The sequence below is a fragment of the Durio zibethinus genome, chromosome 24, assembly GCF_047325235.1.
Source record: "Durio zibethinus cultivar Kanyao isolate XHJ-2024 chromosome 24, ASM4732523v1, whole genome shotgun sequence".
Taxonomy (NCBI): domain Eukaryota; kingdom Viridiplantae; phylum Streptophyta; class Magnoliopsida; order Malvales; family Malvaceae; genus Durio; species Durio zibethinus.
The window spans coordinates 6478177-6497933 of record NC_143185.1 but is presented as its reverse complement, the minus strand read 5'-3'; the positions used below and the strand labels follow the sequence as shown (position 1 = coordinate 6497933).

Below are 19757 nucleotides of genomic sequence, written 5' to 3'. Positions count from 1 at the left end.
CAAAGTGAAGAAAAAATTATGATAAAAACAAGTAACAAATCAAAATTAAAACAAGACTTAAAATGAGATTAATAAAAAAATCAATATAAATACATACTAAAAAATTTTGCAAACTCATGAGTAAACCTGTTCAAAGGTTAATTACCTACTCAAATTTGAAGGTCCGTCCATATTTTGAGAAAGTTTAGACAAAAAATTAAAATCCGTTAAATGGGCTTGAGCATTATTTTTAGGTTTGTTTAAATTTTGGGCCTACTTTAGACAAAAGAATTAAAACTTGAGTTTAACCTAGCCCAACTTGAATAAAATAATATAATTAAAATATTTTAATTATATAAGTATATTATGTGAATTTTTATTTTAAAATATTATTTAAAAAAGGATATTTTTAGTTTTTTATTATATAGATTGGGCTTAATTGGTGGATGTGGAATTTATTTTTTCAACTTGGGCTAAGCTAAGAAAAAATTTAAAGTCGAGTCTACGTGAGCATATAAATTATTAATACTAAGTATGGATTCGGTCTAAATACGACTTAACTGAACCTATGAATGCCTCTACTCATGTGTTAAACTTATACTCGTAGTGATAAAAAAATTTTTAGAATTTTCTAGTAAAAGTGGAAAGAAAGTATTTTTTTAACAAATTTTAATAATTGTTAATGGTGTCAGTGTAAAAAAACACTAATTTTTTATACTAATTACCTATATATATTGTGTTTATTTTTTAAAAGTTGAATGGGATCCATTGATCGCCATCCCTATAAAGTGGCTATACCATTGTCCCAAACCCAATTTTAAATGACCCTTTCTTTATCACCAAGCCCAACATTATATATTTTTTAATGATCATTTTTTCCTCTCAAACCCATTTTTTATTGACCATTTCTTCGTCAACAAACCCCATGTTAATCATATTTTCATTAACAGTAACAAAATATTTGCTTCTCTTTATTTTTTTTTTGTTATTTGAAATAAATTGATTTGATTATTATGGCAAATTTACTTATTCCTCATTATCCCCTTGCCTCCATTTTATTTTCATTTGATGACCTTTTATCTATATCAGTCATGTTCTTTTAAAGTTTTTTCGACTTTAAGGTTTTACTCAATTCATTCTTTATCATGTAATAGTTGATTTAGATTAATGGTTGTTCGTCATTTTGATGATGGAGGATAGTGGTTGACACTATGATCTAACATTAGAATCTAAGTTTAAAAGATGATTATGTTTGAATGTTCATGGACAAAGATAGATTGGTTTTAGAGAGATAAATAATTTTATAGAGAGAAATGAAAAATGAAAAAATAAAATATACATGACATAAAATGGTAGTGTTTTAGGGATTAAAAAAAATTAGATTCTAGATTACTTGGACTAAAAAATCCACATCACCAAAACTTCAAACAATTACATAATGATGTTAATCTCATAATCATGGTCAATGCCACATCATTACATAAACATCTATGTGAGCGATTTTAGCAAAAAATTTTTAATAAAGTTAGTGATTTGACTAAAATTTTAAATCATGAAATATAGAAATAGTGTTAATATTAAAATTATTGTAAATGAAATAAATCCACATTTTGACTTAAGTAAAGGAATTGATAGCTCAATTTCACCAAATTAATAATAAAACAAATACTTAACTTACCAAGCTAAATTTAATTTATGACATGAAATAAAATTATTAAATTCAAAATTAAATTATATTTAGAATTATTTTTTGACTTAATTTAAATAACAAAAAAAATTCTAACTTATATAAAGGTAACTAAATTTCTCAAATATTTCACTAAACACTTTACATGATAACCAAAATGGATAATGCAAGTGTCACGCCCTGGACGGGCACATCAGGTGCACAAACTCGAGCACTCAAGGTTAAGGCTTACTCACCAAGGGCATTGGTGGAGGTTTACACACAGGCCTTGAAGAGAAGTCCAAACCACCGGTACATCATGTAGGCTTGCTCGCACAGCCAGATCCAAGCCCGTTAGATGCCTGCACCACATCTAGGAAGGCCTAGGAGAGGGAGGGCGCAACAAGATCTTTTAGAAGCTCACAGGATCAGTAAAAACCTTCAGCATGATCGGGTTTACCCTAAAAATCAAAAAGTAAAATCTTGTATTAATGTGTATTCCGTGTAAATCCTTGATTCTTAGGAGTTATTGTAATCCCATGATTCTAGGGTTTAGCCATAAGTTAGTTGAGGGCTTCAACTATAAATAGTGCCCCACCCTCCTTTATACATCATCAGATACTTTGGTTTCAGTAAAATACAGAACATATTTCAATAATTCTCTTATTCTCTTATTTTTTCAAACTTGCGCATTATGTCTTTCTCATTGTTCTAGTGCCTGTACGTTTGTGTTTTAGGTTGACTTAAGCTAAAAGGAGGTGATTCCAAACCTAAAGCTGCATGGATTTTGAGTCTTAGATTGGAGCCCGTGACACAAGTATACGAGCCATTCAAATAATATAAAGAGTAAAATATCTAAATATTGTCTTCACAAGAAATAAATTTGTTATTAACCTAATGTTACGTACCAAAATCTAGCACTTAGATTATATTAGGCTTTGAAGAAAAGATTGGTGAAGTTATTAAATTAACCCTACATTAATTAAACTTAAATTAAATCAAGTAAATTAAAACCATAATTACTACCAAATTATGCATATTAACAAATTAAACCTACCATACTAAATTAGGAAAGTTACCTAAAATGGGAAATTACTAAAACATAAACGTAAGAATTAAAATTTAAACTAATGACATGAAATAAAAAGGAAGGAAGTTAAAATGTATGGCATGAAAATTAGTTAAGCTTGAACATATCTAATTAGCATGAAATGCTAAATGACCTAAAATGTAAATGTATAAACATAAGCAATATGAAAGATGCATAAAGTTAACCTAAGAAGGACTAATATGCATTCAACATAATTTACCCTAAGCTACTAAAATGCATAAAAATTTAAATCACTAAATGGGATTATATAAACTAAATAAAAATGATGAAAATAAATAACTTTTTAACTAAAAGAACTAATAACCTGAAACGATGCTCAACTTATCTAATTTGAATTGATACATGCATGGAAAATAAATGCATTAAACATAACCTAATATAACCCTAAAATAGCATGAACCAAATACATGGAAATACATGAAAAAAAATAATTAAATTACAAACACAAACATTATAAGATAATTAATATGGAATTTAAAAGAAATTAAACACAAACTAACAAGAAAATTAAAAAGGCAACAGAAAATAAAATTTGTGAAACTAAAAAGGGGGTGAATTTGAACCTGGCAATAAACAAAAGTAGTTAAATACTCCTAGCTATATAAGAAGAACAAATAAACAAACACTTAGTAAACTTTATGTAATTGAACTTGACATTAAACAAACTTAATTGGCATTAATCTAACATGAATTTAAAAAAAAATGAAGATTAAAAATGCATGATTAAAGGGCTAGAAATGAATAAAAATAGAACCGAAAATAGAGGTGAAAAAATGAGAAAAATAAATAACTAGAAATGCACATATGCCTAAAATGTAAGGGAAATTTAAAAGACTTTGTAACGAAGCCTTAAATCTAACTACATGAACTTAAAATATACTTTAAATGAAAGAAAAAATAAACCAAGAAATGAACCTGAAAAACCAAACAAAAAGTCATGAAAACAACATTCAAAACAGTACATACAAATTGAAAAAAAAAAAAGAAAACAATTAGAACAAATGTGCAACAAAAGTGCTAGAAAATTAAAGACATTTGTTAGCTCGAAGTATTGAATAAACTAAGATAGGTAAATTGGTTAATTAAAAATTTTGACAATTTAATTACCGAATTAAACAATCATCACAAACAAAGATTTCTAAGCAAATAAAGATAATATATATTTATATATATATGCACAACAAAATAACTTCAAAAGTAAATGAGCAAACATAGAGAATCAAATGCCAATAATTATAGAGGTTTGATATTTTCACAAGGCACGCACATTCTTCACCTTAGCCTTACTTACGAAAGAGCTCAATCCATTATATATGTTCAATGTTATAACCAACCCTTCCAAAGCTATTGATACAATCAACTAATCCTTTCAATAGTTTGCTAAGTTTTTTAAAGAACTACTCAAGGGTTATAGTCCCTTTCAAGCTTACAATCTCAAGGCTAAATACAAATATTTTTCAAACTTAAAAACCTCTCTAAAGTTAGGTGTTGACTAATCTTTAGTACAAATAAAAGATATGAATAATAGTAAGAATATTTGACTAAAAGTTGAGAAATTATGCTTTTTCATACATAATTTGCTCTTTAATACTTAAAGAATATGAAGAATGGATAGCAATAAATTCTTCTGGCTCTTGATTACTTATAAGTTGGTAGGAGATCTTTTTTTATAAGTAGAATGAGAAAATAGCCATTGGTTTCATTTAATGATTGAATGCTCTACAAAAAACAAGAAAATGTAATCATTTAAAGCTATCAGGGTCTAATTAATTGATTCATTTTTTAAAGAGATCAATTGATTTTAGCTTTTTGAGCCAAAATATGTTTCTAAAAAAAAATAACTGATTGATCCATTTTAGTAATGGATCGATCTATTTTTTGTATGAAACAAAACCAATCGATTTATTTTCAAAGTGGATCGATCCATTTTACCAATTTCAAATTTGAGTCTTCTTTTGTAAGAAAAATTGATCTATCCATTTTATAATGGATCGATCTATTTTTATCATTTTTAAGTTTGAGATTTTTCTATAATAAAAATCAATCAATCTATTTTTCAATGGATCGATTGCTACTAAGTTTTAAACAAAATTTTAATTTTTGTGCAAGAAAGATCAATCTTGTCCATAAGGGGATCAACTCTTCTTTCTTAATTTTGTATAAAACATGTCTTTAATGAAGAAAAAGTTTGTTTTGGTTTCAAGCATTTTTCATTAAAAAAACTACTAGCAAAATTTTCTTTTTGAGTTCAAAAGTAATTTATCCCAAGTTTTAACTTAAATGTTTTGTCATTTTAAAATAAATATCAATTCAAGGCTAAAATTCTCTTCATTTTTTATATGACAAAACTTAAGACAAATTTGCTTTGAAAGGCTCCATTTGAAAAAAAATTTTCTCCTATTTTTAAATTAACTTTTCAATATAAACTTTCCCTAAATATAGGTACAATTAAAATTTCAGTAAGATCATTTTTTCATAAATTTCACCATATTTTCAACACAAGCATAATTAGCAAATTTTGTCCATTTTAGGAAATCCATCCCAATATCAAAAGCATTTGTATATGGCTGAAAACATGTAATCCTATCAATAGCAAGTTTTCAACAAATTTTCTCACTTTTTACCATAACAAAGGGAATCAATTCAAGACACACAACTAACATATATAAAATTTCATAACATGTAGGAGCAATGAAATTATTAACACATAAGACATTTAAAGCAGCAATTTAACACAATATCACACAATCAACTATAAATTGAGCTACAAAATGAAGAAAGTCATGGCATTGATTATATAGTATGCAAGGTGTAAAAGTAAAGTTATAAAAAAATTGTCCAAATGACAAGGTTAAATGCTTTAAAAAAGTTGATATGTAAGAGTTAAAACCCAAGTTAGCTGGGCAGTAAAAACAACTTACGACAAATGAAAAAAAGGTGAAAATGTTGAAAGTGTTGCACCATATTACCTTGAACAGCCCTCACATAACGAATTTGATCAATCATCTTATTTTATGTAGTCTCTATACATTCAAGTCTAGTATTCTTATTCCCAACCATTAAATGTAAGCTATTTATTTGTGCCATAATAATTTGTAAAACTCTTTGAATATCAAAAGATGGGCTAGAAAAACCTTTTTGATGATCATCATTATCTTTTTTTTTTCTTGATCAAGTCCAACCTCATGCTTTCTAATTTATACACCATTTTCATTTTGTACATATCTTATATTATGAAGTGTACATATACCTAGAATACCATAAGGATCATTTGAAATAATCTCATGATCACTTCTAGTATTGATACCAAAATTTTTAAATAGGTTGCTAATTGATATCTTATAAACCAATGTATATTCCCTATGTTGAACAACCCTCATTATATCATTAAATATCAAATGCACAAAGTTAGGTAGTTCTATATGTTTAATTTTATATATCTACCGATAATCTTGTTTCCTAATGGTAGAGTATTAAGTTTTAAATTGTGTTAACATATCGACAATAATAAGTGTAACAATTTATTTTGCGATGACAACCAAAAAGCTTGAAAGGGGCAACCATCATGGAATCATTTTTAAAGAGATCTTGGGTTAGACCAACTATATTGCATTTAATGTTTTTATCTTTTTTATCCTTCGGCATGAAAGCGTCAACTAAAAATTGTTGATTCATAATAATTTCTCTTCCTATCACATAACTCCTAAAAATTTATTTTTCTAACTATCAACCTCAATACAAGTAGCATTGCTATAAAATAACCTAATTAGGTTTTCAAATACACTTCCTTACATGCTCAAATAATCAATCCATCCAAAATTTTCAAAAGTACTAATATATGAAAATTCAATTGAATGTAAAAAGTCAAGATTAATTACCTTTCTTATCTTGATATCTTGATTAGTAAAATTTACCTCATAATGATTTTTAGTCGAAGAATTTTTGAAATTTTAGTTAAAAGAGGTTTTGAGGGCATGCTAAAAGCTTCCCTAGGGGGATTCCTACATCTAAATGGTCAAATTATGGGTGGTCTAGTTTTTAGTACCATGAGAAAACCTTGAAAAATATGTGTGAGGAGATAGATAAAGGATTTTGTGAAATTGATGAGAAAATTGGTAAATATGGGTGATAATATGGAATATATGTTAAAGAGAGCCAAAAATAATGATTGAAGGAAGATACTTGGGTGATGGCATAAAGGGGATCGTTTTTTAGAGAGAGAAGAGAGAGGAATGGATTTTTGTGGTGTTTTGAAAAAATTAAAGGATGAAATTACAAGTAATCAAGTGAGTAAGAAAAAATTTGTAAGAAATTTGAATAGAAGAGGATGAATTTGGAAGGATTGGTGGGTTGAATTTTTAGGGTTTGGAAAGAATGAGATGAGAAAAAAGAATAAAGAAGACTATCGGCTAAGATGAAAGAGAGTGAATAAGGGGTTGTTATGTTTTAAAGCCTTGTGACAAGCTGCTAGCAGAAATTGATTGATCGTTTCCTATATGGGATCAATCGGTTTTGAGTTTATCCCATTATTGAGCTTCTGCCAGTGGACTCGATCGATTGGATGAAATACTAACCAATTATAAACCTATTCTTATGCATTTACATTTCATTTTAATCGATTGTTACATGCATTAGCATTCTTGAATTGTCATCCTTACACTTATATTTGTAATTCACATTTTTAATTGTCACGTATATATTATGTATTATTATGTTCATGCATATAATTTACATGTTTTTGTGAGTGAAGTATTTTAAGAAAATGTTTTGAAAAATAATAAAATAAGATAATATTTTAAGTAAAAATAACTTATAAATATAGCTTAAATGTAAGGAGATTCTCAATAGCTATTATCTATGAAAGATATTATGTCAATTTTGTGGGGTATCATGAAAACTCCTAAAGTATATAGATACTTTTTAAATTTTGCCTAAATATATGAGAATGTAGAATGTGTTTCAATACTTAGGATTTTTCATTTTAATAAAAAATGATCATTTACATATTTTAGTAAATGAAGTATTTTAAGAAAATATTTTAAAAAATAATAAAATGATATAATATTTCAAGTAAAAATAACTCATAAATCTAGCCTATGATATTTTTCATTTTGATAAAAAATGGTTTTGCTTTTAATAATTCAAAAAATAAAAATGATTTGTCTTCAAAACATAAAGTTTAAAATGATTTGATTTCAAGAAAAAATTTTGGAAGGACTAAATAAAATTTAAGGAATTAATTTGCAAACAATAAAGTTAGAACTATTTTTATAAAAACTTAAGGATAACATGCAATCAATTGATACCATTTTTTTAATAGGCGTTGTGGGATACTAATCTTTTTTCATACATAACTGAACTCCCGAACTCAATTTAGTTTTCAAAAACCAAAATGTCTTTGTAAACTCATTTTTTTTTTGTTTTATTAAAAGGATAAACTTTTTAGGTGACCAATCAAACTTTTAAAAAGATTGATGGTGACTTGCTTAGTTTTGAGATTTTTAAAAAACATTTTCTTTTAGGTTTTTTACAATTGAGTTTCTAGATTTGCTCATTGTGACACCACATATGTAGCCTCCATTTGCTATGTAAGACCATTAAGTTGCCATATATTCATTTTACATTACCAAATTATTCAAGCTTAATTATCTTCCTCTTATATCTTTCATCCTTTAAGGTTTAGAGCTAAAAATGCTTCATCTTCCATTCCTGGCATACTATCTTCTCAATACTTGTATTCCTCTTTTATTTATTTTTTAAAAAAATTATTCTATTTCCTTATTTAATAAACAATGGATCTTCGAAAAAGTCTTTACAGCTTAAGAGGAGATAAATTTACATTGTTCTAATTCTTTGTATAAGTAATCGATTATCTTTTTTACTTATTATTATTTATTTATTGCTTTCAATTTTCATTCTCCATGAAAAGCCCATTTATCTAACCTTTGATTGTAAGTATATTTTTTTTTTCACTTAATTTTTTTTAAAAATTCATTCTCTATATTAGATTTAGGTTTCTCCTGTTTTAGGTTCTACTAACGATCTGTTGTGTACCTTCTTCTTCAATAGCATTTTCATGGAGAATATTTCATCAAGGGTATGTTACTTCCAATTAAATCATGTTATCTTTATCTTTTGGTTCCCCTATCCCTTAACCTATAGACAACTCACGTAAAAAGATGGTTATCGTAAAAGAAACTGTCAAATGCATGGTTATTTCAAGCTGAAAAATAATATTGAGATCTTAATTTGAATATGTTTTTTTGTAGATTCTATTCGAATAAATATTTTACCTAGAAAAACTCATTCATTTCCCTTATCAATTCTAATTATCATTCATTTTTAATTGAATTTCTTTTAAAAAAATTATTACATTTATTCTATTAGATTTAGGTCTTTTGGCATTTTGAGTTTTCGAAAGGTTTTGTGGGTATGTTCATCCATAAAAGTGATCTATTAAATGAATTTTGATTGCCAAATTCTAGGTCATAACTCTTTATTTTCTTCTTTCAAATTCTTTTATATTTCTTGCATTTGTTTTTGAAAAAAAAAATTTCTCCCATTTTGTTAAAACTTGGAAACAGAATAATTTTTTCCTAATTTGAACAATCCACTTGAACAAAAAAAAATCCACTATCTTATAAGAAATCACCAAATTTAAAATCTGTTTAATGGTTATCTAACCACTCATTTTTCATTCATGTTATTTGCAATCTTTCCTATAATGTAGGTACATTTTTTTTTGTTTCCCAATGGTAAAAATTGTAATTTTATTATATTATCATTTCGTTATAGTTTTGGTTTAATAGTAAAGATTTGAATGAAAAACATGAAATAAATCACAACAACTAATTATTGACTTTTTAAAAAAATTTCTTTTACTTTATGAAGATGAAATGAGTAAAGAATTTTATTTGGGATTGTGGGTTAGTTCATAACTTAGCTGAGATTCATTTGCCTCTTTTGATTGATTTCTTTTATTTTTACCCATTGTGACTTTTTCACTTTTAAAATCTAAAAGATATTTGAAATGGTTCAAAAGGGTTTTCATGTTAATGTATAATTTGTTAATTTTATATATTTTTATAACTTTTTGTAGGAACAATATTTTTAAAAAAATCAATCATTGGATTTAATAATATTTTCATGTTTATTGTGCAAGTAAAATTTTAGTCAATATAATATTCATTTATATTATATTGATTGAAAACACTCTATTTTATAATATATATTTAATGATTAAAATTTTTATTTTGTCAAAAAATAGTTGTGATTTTTTAATTAATTTAGGTTATATTTGGTAAATGCATTTACTTTTTATTTTTGCCATTTGTCTCTAGCTTTCAATATTTTCCATTTTTCTTTTCATTCATTTAAAAAAAAAAACAAAAAGCAAAAATGTTTAAAATTTTAAAACAAAACTATTGGATTAACCAATATAAATCATATGAAAAGTTATGAAAGAGAGTAAAACTTAATTAAGTTTATATTACTATAAGTTGATTCTTCATCTGTATATATAGTTTTATTTTTTTCAAATATTGATAATTTTTTAAAGTTATTCCATCTATTAATAATTTGCTAAAAGTGTTCATGAGTCAAACAAAACTGGTTGACATGTTTGAAAACGTCCTCAAGGTTCATTCTTATTAAATCAATCTTTTTTTTTTTTCAAAAGAAAAACCTCTTGACATATGTTATATTTTCACTTAACATGAAAATTCCTACTCCCTTATACCAAAAAAAAAAAAAAAAATCAAAATGTGATAGTCAATAACTACAAATAATTGTAAGTCTTTTATGTTGTTATTACTAGTGCGGGTGACCCAGCTTCGCTTGGTTTATTAGAGTAATTGAGTTTTAATTTAAAGTGATATATATAGTTAATATAAATTAATTATTTACCAATAACTTAATCAAAAAAATTATCTGGTTAAAGCTATGAATTGCCTAATTTTTTTTCAAAAGCTTCGCTTTACATTTTGAATGGCACATGTGAAAAAGCATGTACAAATGAAATAAAGTTCCATATATCCAATCCACATGCTTATCCAACCCATATAGCTAAGAAAAAAATTTAACTATTCATCAAATAAGCAATGAGATATACCTTCTTTAAAGTATTGAAGTCATTAGAAGTTAACTTATTTGTCTTGATCCGCATATGGACCTATACTTTGATCAGGATCTTAAGAATATTAGATAATTTTTTCAAAAAATGAAAAAAAAGGATCTAAACCATTTGCAAGTAATTTAAGATATTAAAAAAATCAAAATCAAATGGTAATGATATCAAATGAAGCAAAAAAATGGAATAAACATAATTAAATAAAAGAAAATTTCTTTAAGCAAGCATATTTGATGTGTTTAAGTAAAATTTAGTAGATACATTGAACCTGATTGGTTGGAGATGTAGTTGAACCCATAGTAACAACAATAGTAGCATCTTTCGCAGTATCATATTAAACTTGAACATTAAGAAATTTGAAGATAAATATCTATGAAATGAGGGAAAATGCCCTGTATTGATCATTCAGCCAAATGATCAATACAGAAGAAGGAAAAATGTAAGTTTCAAAAACTTACAACTAATTAATGGCAATAATAGAATGAATACACACAAACAAGCCTAAGTACTGCATATTTCATGTTAGCAATTAGAAAAATATCTTTTAGAACACTATTGTTATAGGCACTAGTAACTAATAAATGCTTAACATCAAATCCTATTGGATCATAAAAGATAATTTTTCTTTTATTAAAATGAAACTATATTGTAAGGAAAACTTTCAAGCAGATAAAAGTGATATTTTTTAATGTTCAAATTACTTAGCCAAACCATAGATATTTATCTTCAAATTTCTTAGCCAAACTAAATAAAAAGGAATATTAAGGACCTCCCAACATCAGGCCAATTCCTTAGTCGAACCACTACTCGTCACTGATATTTGTTCTATCATTGCTGAGTGCACTACACCCTCTGAACACTAGCATGCATGTCTTCATCTTTCTCATAAGCCTCTTGATCCTATGCCTACTTCCTACACATCTCTTCCTTGATGTTAACATCATGTAAAGTGGCTTCCTCACACTCATCCACCTCCATGTCAATCAGCTGGATTGAAGTCCTTTGAGGTAGAATAGTCTCTAGTGCCTTGCATTGGTTAGAGGTTAAAGAGTCAAGAAAATCAACTGTGAAATGAATGTACAGTTTACTCTTCATGAATGGCCTTTGATACATAGGCATTCCTTCATCATTTATGGCCTTGAATTGATCTATGTTATACAAAGAGAGAGTAAAGATCGATATCAAATCCACATAAAATAGGAGCACCAGTTAGAAAGATCAATATCCAATAAATAAACACCAATTAAAAAGATTGATACCCATTAAAACGTAAAGATGGTTTATTTTAAATCAATAAAATTCAAAAGCTAATGATATAATCCAAAAATAACAAAGGTATACAATTATTGATCATAAAAAAAAAAAGGTGCAGCTTATGCAAATTGACAAAAACTCCCCATTTACCAAGCTTAACCACTTTTCCAAATTGTTACCTAATGAGGAGTTATCTGCCATCTAGGTAGGTCAACTCAAACTAGAAGCCGCAAATTGCTTCGATAAGTGTCAATGTATGTGCTACAAATAAGTCATCACCCTTTGTTTTAAATTTAGAATGATCTTTCTATTGTAGGACAAATAAAATGTCCCAAATGATTGTGTCAAGCTGCAAAAGGGAAATTTTTAGCAAACAACCAAGTTAGTAATAGCAAGAAAGTTGTATTCAAAGATATAAAATAAAATCTAATTAAATTGAAAAAACAAATTTATTAGCCATACTATTTCATCAACTTCTCCTAAAAAGTATTCTTTTGTCCATTCTGCATACCTTTTTCAACAATAACTTCTATGACTTTATTCTCCTGTACAACCTTCTCACCTTTGCACTATGGTAGCGATCCTTGTCATTAATGGTTTCACCAGTACCTTTACAATCCTTGCAAGGATGTTGCATCTGTTGGATTATGCCAAAACCAGGTTGTCTGATAAAGACTTTCATTCCAAAACCTTGACAACCATAACATTTCATTGATGCACCTGACTTAGACCTTTTACTACAAAATTTTCAAGTAAACTAACTTATGTTAACATAGACCAAAGAAAGAAGCAGTCTAACCAGTATCAATGCCACAAACATTACTCAATTCAAACACTAACTCTTTAAACTTTAAGCAACTTATGTTGTGTAAAAGAGAAAGCTTTTTGGATGTTCCATTGTAGAAATCTTTCAAAGAAATCATTAAGGTACATATAAACTTCATTGCTACTTCTAGGTGCATAATTGGACAAACATCTAATCAATTAAAATAAAACAAAAATTTTTTGCTAAGAACAGACAATGGTCTTCGAGTACCCAATGTTAAAGGGCACATAAAATCCACCTATAAACCATTAATAACCATTTTCACTATGAAACAAACTATACCAAATGACCACAATAATTTGCTTTAAAATTTGTCTTTCTTTTCATATTTCCCTTCCCCAAACTCATTATGTCTTGAAAAAGCTAATGGAAGTTAAAAAAAATAAGACTATACAATGGATGCAGTATGCCTCTTGTGAACATCAAAAAGAAAATTGAAAATGGGAGACCATTAAAAGAATTAGAAACCAATACATTTGTCACTTAAGAAATATTATAGAAAAACTCCACTTTTAAAGAAATGCATAATACAAATAAACATGATTCAACATTTATCTTGTATGTGAGATTAAATGCTTAGGACAATGCAAAGAAAACTTTAATAGCAGACAATAGGCAATAAGAACCCCGTAAAATAAATCTATATAATTCTTTCAATAATAAAGGTTGAATAGTAATGGACCCATAAGATAAATTTATATCTTAAAAACGAAATCAACAAAACCCAAAACAAAAAATAAACACATTTAATTAAAAAAGAAAAAAAGAATAACAGCAACAAAAAAATATAAAAAAATCAGAAACATCAAACAACCCAATCTTCATAAAAAATCAGAACATGCAAAGAAAAAAAATCACAAACAACATGTAACCTAGAAAAAACACCTAAAGAAAACCCCAAAATATATATATAGAGGCTCGATTAAAGAACAAAAAAAAAATTTGTAGCAAAAAAATTTGACAATAAATTTAAAAAGAAACAAAAAAAAATTGATAGACCACACTCTTTTAAAAGCTCTACGACAACAATGAAAACCCATAACAAAAACCTCTTAAATGAAAGCTTAAACAACGTATCCTTTCAAGTTAGAAATAGGTGTAAAAAAAATAAATACAAGAGACACATGTAAGAAAAGAGACAAATAGGTGAAAGAAATAAAAAAAAAAAAAACTTCTGCAACCCTTCTCTTTTGCCTAAAACGATACAATAGAAAGATTTGCATTAAAAAAAAAAAAAAACAAAAAGCACATGTCCTCTTAAGAAAGTTCAGGGACACTTTTTATATAAGATTTATAGATTATTTACCTATTTATCATATAAATAAAATTTAATTATAAAGTTTTTTTTATATATTTTCTTGGGATATATATGTATTTGTAAAAAATTAAGTGAAAATTTAAGGATGTCAATTTTATTCATACCCAATAGGAACCTGACTTTTTATCCAAATAGAGACGAGGATGAGTATTATATTGTAGGTATAGAGATATGGCTAGATATGATTTTAAATTTTTATTAGATATAAGGATGGGGACAAATAACATTGTACTCACCCCATACCTATACCTTATAGTATTTATAGATATTTAGTAAATATATTTTTATTAAATAGTATATATTATTATTTTAAATTAATTAGAATTAATATATTTTTGTTGAAAAATATATATTAATATATATTTATAAAATAATTACATAAATATATAAGATAAAAATTAAAAATTAAAAATTAAAAAATAAATTTTAGTTTTTATTTTTTATTTTTTTAAAAGTTATGGATATGGTGATTACCAATAGCCATTAAATACCTATAAAGATGTATATGGTGAGATATTCAAATATCCGTTAGATATAAGTATATGGATGAATATAATATAAAAATTTAAGAAAGAAGATGGAGAATACTCTATCCTACTCATACCCTATCCATTAATATCTCTAAAGCAATTTTGATATTTTAGCAAGAGTATAGTTTTTCTTTTTGTAATTTTCAAGATTGTTAATGGTCTTAGTATTTTATAAGAGCTTTTTAATTTCTCAAAATTGTTAAAGAAATTGAACTATCACATTTATACAGTATTTCTACCTAACTTTTTTAGTATTGAATAATTATATATTTAACAAAATATTATGTATTAGTTTATGACTCATTCAATACAATAATTAATTTACATGTGTATAGATACATAAATTAATATTATTTAATTTACATGCATAAAGTATATATAAAATACATATAACATATCCTGGTTGATTTGTGAAAAGTGAACTAATTACGAAATGATGAAAATATTAATTAAAAATATCAAATATTAAAATTAAAAATAAAATAATAGTACATTTCATATAAAAGATAATATAGACATGTTAAATAAAAATATAAAAAATTTCAATTGTTCAAAATGAATAAAAAATATTTTAATTCATGATTTGTAAATTTTGTAGCACCAGAACTGGAATATCCACAAGTTCAAGATCAATGCAATAGAAAAAGAATCCAAAGATAATATTTAATTTGATTAAAGAAAACAATAAAGAGATGCTGCTAATTACAAGCTAACTAGAAGACATACTTAAGAAGATGTTTAATTTGGCAAAACCACAGGAAAGATTTGAGAATAATATGTTGATGTACTCATACACTATCAAAAATTTGTTTAACTTTGACAAAAATTTGTAGACGAAAATTTTTTGCTATGTAAATCGCCGATAAAATATAATTGTAAATTAGTTCAATATTAATCAATGAAAACTATTTCATTGGTATTTCATGGATAAATTATTAATAAAAAAAATTTAACGTGAAAAATATCAATAGAATAATCCGTTGATAAAATTAATACCGGTAGATTATTGATGAATTATTCCATCATTAATTATTAAAAAAATTAAATTAAATGAAATCAAATTTCAAAAAACAAATAATTTATCAACGAAATTTTCGTCAATCAAATCCCCAAATCCTTTCTCATTCTTTCCCCTGCGTTGAAATTCCTAACCCCTCTTGCCCTTTTCTCTCCCCGACTATCTCTGCCACTTTCCCCTTCACGCCGCGCCGTCTATCGTCTTTCCCGATGCTAAGAATCGTCATCCGTCGTTCGTGGGATCCTTCCGTCGTCGTCGTCGTCGTCGTCGTCGTCTAAATTGGATATCCCGTTAATTGTCTTCCAAATTTAATCTAAAAAAAAAAATTATACGACCCTAAATTTCTCTATCTTTTTCATCATGATTTCGCCGATTATCAGACATAAATCTCGTCGATTAAGGCAAGTGTTTTTTTTTTTTTATTCTTGTTTTGTAGCGCTTTCTCCTTTCGTAATTTTTTTTTTGTTTGGTTGAAATTAGAAATTAAAAAAATGAAGAAAGGGCGTCGTGGATTATATGCTTAATTCTGAGACTAATGGTATTCATAAAAATGATGACTTTTGTGAGAACATACTTAAGGTGAAGAGCCCTAGCTTAATTCTGCATGAAGTGAACTAATTTTCCGTATGTGACTGCTGGTTGAAGTTGCTCTTAAAGTCCACATCTGAGTTTTTAAATATATTTCTTTCTTTTTCCAGGAACTAGTGGGGAAAGCATATTTGAGGGGAAGTTTCCAGGTGAATGGTCTTTTCCCAATCTTCTAAGGTTACAATCATAATTTAGTTTGTCTTAAAAGCTAGAAGTAAAGATGCAAGGTTTTCCTTTTGTTTAATATTTTAAAATTCAATAATTTCCTCATAATGATTTGAATCTTGTATTATTTGTGTTATTCACATGCTTTTGTTGTTTGTAATTACTGTGTTCATGTAAATATAATTAAATTTTAACTATATTATAATTGTGTATGTGATGAAAGTGCTCAGACATGCTTATATATGTAGCCTTGTACTCTCCATAAGTGCTCCGACATGCTTATGTATATAGATTGTTAGAGCATTAAATTGATCCTTATTTTGAAATAACAAAACATTAAACTAAATAAGCTTGATTAAGATTTTAGAAAAGATTTATTTAGTACATTTTCTTAAATTATATATTTTTTGGTACTAAATAAATTATATGTTTTTTAAAGTGATATTTAATTTGAAAAATATCTTGAAAATTTGCTTTGAGCTCGAAAAGAAAATTTTAACAGTAATTTTCTGATGAAAAATTATTTGAGACCAAAAACAAACTTTTTTCCTCATTGAAAACATGTTTTATACAAAATTAGGAAAGACGGATCGATACTTTCTACAAAGAAATGAGAAGCTTTGCTTAAAACCTAAAATGGATTCGATTGATTTTTTATACAGAATGGTCTCAAATTTAAAAATTACAAAAATGGATCGATTGGTTTTAAGGTTACCAAAATGGATCGATTCCTTATGAAAAAGGATCGATTGGTTTTTTTATACAAAAAGCCATGAGATTTCAAAATTGGCAAAATGGAACAATCCCTTTTAAAAATGGATTGATTGGTTTGCAAAATGGATACTTCCCATAAAAAATGGATCGATTGGTTTTTCTTTTGCAAGAACATGTTTTTCTTTAAATGCCAAAACTAATTGATCCCCTGCAAAAATAAATTGATTGGTTCAGCCCAGACAGCTTATAAAGGCTAGTTTTTCAAGAGAATGGGTATTTCTTCACCTAATCAATTCCCAACGGCTACAAACTCATTTTTTTTATAAATTGGGCATTCCAACATACTTGTGAAGCAAGAGAGTAAGCACCAACAAGTTTTACATTCATTCTCTTAAGAATTCAAGTGCATTCTAAAGATTAGAGCTTTAATTCTTTCGATTCTTGTATCCAAGTTATATTTGTTCGTCATTTATTATTCTTTGTACTTAAATTAGGCAAACATTTAACTTTTGAGTGGTATTTCATAGTTTGCAAATTCTTTTATATTCAAAAGGGATTTTTAAGTCAAGGGATGACATATTCTCTTGAGTGAAATTGATAGGATTGGGTAGAATCTTAGAAAGGGTGAAGGTTGCTATCTTGACCTTAAAGGATAGGGATATTATTTTGTAAAAGATTCTTCTATTAGTGGATTGATCTTGGCTAGATAACTAAGGGAGAAGACATATGTGTGTTTAAGGAAGGATCAAACTTCTATAAATCTTTGTGTTTGATTGCTCTATACCTACTTTTTATTTTCATTGTTGTTTATATATGTTTTAATTTTCTTTATTATTGTTAATATCATCAAATTTCCATCAAAGATATTATTGTTTTAAATTTCTCATTCAATTTAATTAAAATTCATTTTGGGGTAAGAATTTTGAAACAATTCAATTTACCCCTCTTGAATTGTTCTCTACACTTGAGCTAACATAGCCTTGGACGATCTCCGAAAGCAATCAAAATCTCCAATGATTATTTTCTATTTATAATTTTGCTGCTAATACATTTGTGTTCAACACATGTAGTTTTATTCTCTTCCAAAGTGGTCAAAATCCCAAATCTTTATTTTCAATTTATAATTGTGTTGCTATGAATGGATTGTATCAATTTTTTGTGGAGTTAATTAAAGTGTGGTGTTAAGGTTCTTTGTACTAGGAAGAAGATTGTGTCAAGTAAGTACTTTCTTGGCTCTAGATTCGGGCATTTCTGCACCTGAGATGTTTTCCTAGGGAGCAGTATGCATTATCCTCATCTCCAGACAAGCTTTGTTTTGCATTATGATTGCATCACTTAGGTACTTTTGATGGCTCTTGATTTGAGCCTATCTTCGCCTATATGTTTTTTTTTTTTTTTTGGTTGAAAGTAATGTGCATTCCCATTATATCCTCATAAGTTTTATTTTGCACTAGCAATGCGAGTTCCATAGCATTTTATCTCAATCATCTTACTTGCTCCTTGAAAACCACTAGGTGCCAACATAATGACACGATGGCTAAGTCATTTGAAGGACTGCATTAAATACTAAAAAGCTTTTACTTTTGATATTTTCTGTTCTGCAAACTATTCATCTAGAAGTTGCTGAATGTTACTATTCTTTTCACTAACAATTGATTGGTAACAGGGATGAGTTGAACTTTTGTTCAGATGAATCACCTGGGCTAAAGCGTGATGGACCTGGATCGTGACACTGTAGGTTCTCAATTCATTGTCACCTTCAAGGCTAATCATCATCTTGACCGGTAGTTTCTTATCTTCTTTGTATATTTGTATTTTTTTTCATTCTCTCCCAAATATATATATATATATATATTTATTTATATATGCTCAGTTTAAATGTGACTCAGCCTTGGGTCCTGAGTTAGTGCACTTGGGGCATGTGACAGAAAGTACGTAGTTTTTGGGAAGATGGTGCTAGGAAATGAAGTGCTGAAGAAAAATGAAAATGTGGGTGGTGAGGAAGGAGTACCAACTGTAACAGTGAAAATAATTAATTTTGGTGAAGTTGGTAGGGTCAATATGTGCTCTCATTGGTGGTTTACATTTCTTAAGATGGAATATCGTGATTTATTTTATGCTACACCTAACAATTTTCACCTTTATGATGCTGCATGAGGCTTGACCCTTGTCTCTTATTTTGCCTTCCAATATATTATCTTATCTGTAGAGAAAAGGAAAATTAAGTTGAAGACAGGAAAAGATGTTTCTTCTGATGCTAACAGTCATGAAGTGCGACAAAAGGGGAATTGTAAGAAAGGTTAAAGAGACAAAAGAAGAAGAGAAGAAGACATAATTCATCTGATTCAGAGTTTTCCTAAGATTCTGAAACAGAATCATCTGAATCTAATAGTGATTCCGACTCATATCTGTCATCATCCTCTGACGGTAGTTCTTCGAGTGATGATGACAGGTGCAAAA

At 27.3% G+C, this 19757-nt stretch overlaps 1 long non-coding RNA gene and 1 pseudogene across 1 annotated transcript; one reads left to right on the top strand and one right to left on the bottom strand.

Annotated features, from left to right (window-relative positions):
* Nucleotides 1-11687: 11687 nt before the first annotated feature.
* LOC111316343 (dnaJ protein homolog) lies at nucleotides 11688-13082 on the bottom strand (annotated as a pseudogene).
* Nucleotides 13083-15861: 2779 nt separating this feature from the next.
* Nucleotides 15862-19474, top strand: LOC149511887 (uncharacterized). Its single transcript, XR_016333304.1, has 3 exons — nucleotides 15862-16231; nucleotides 16529-16567; nucleotides 18964-19474. It is a non-coding gene; the product is annotated as an uncharacterized LOC149511887 (long non-coding RNA).
* Nucleotides 19475-19757: the final 283 nt, after the last annotated feature.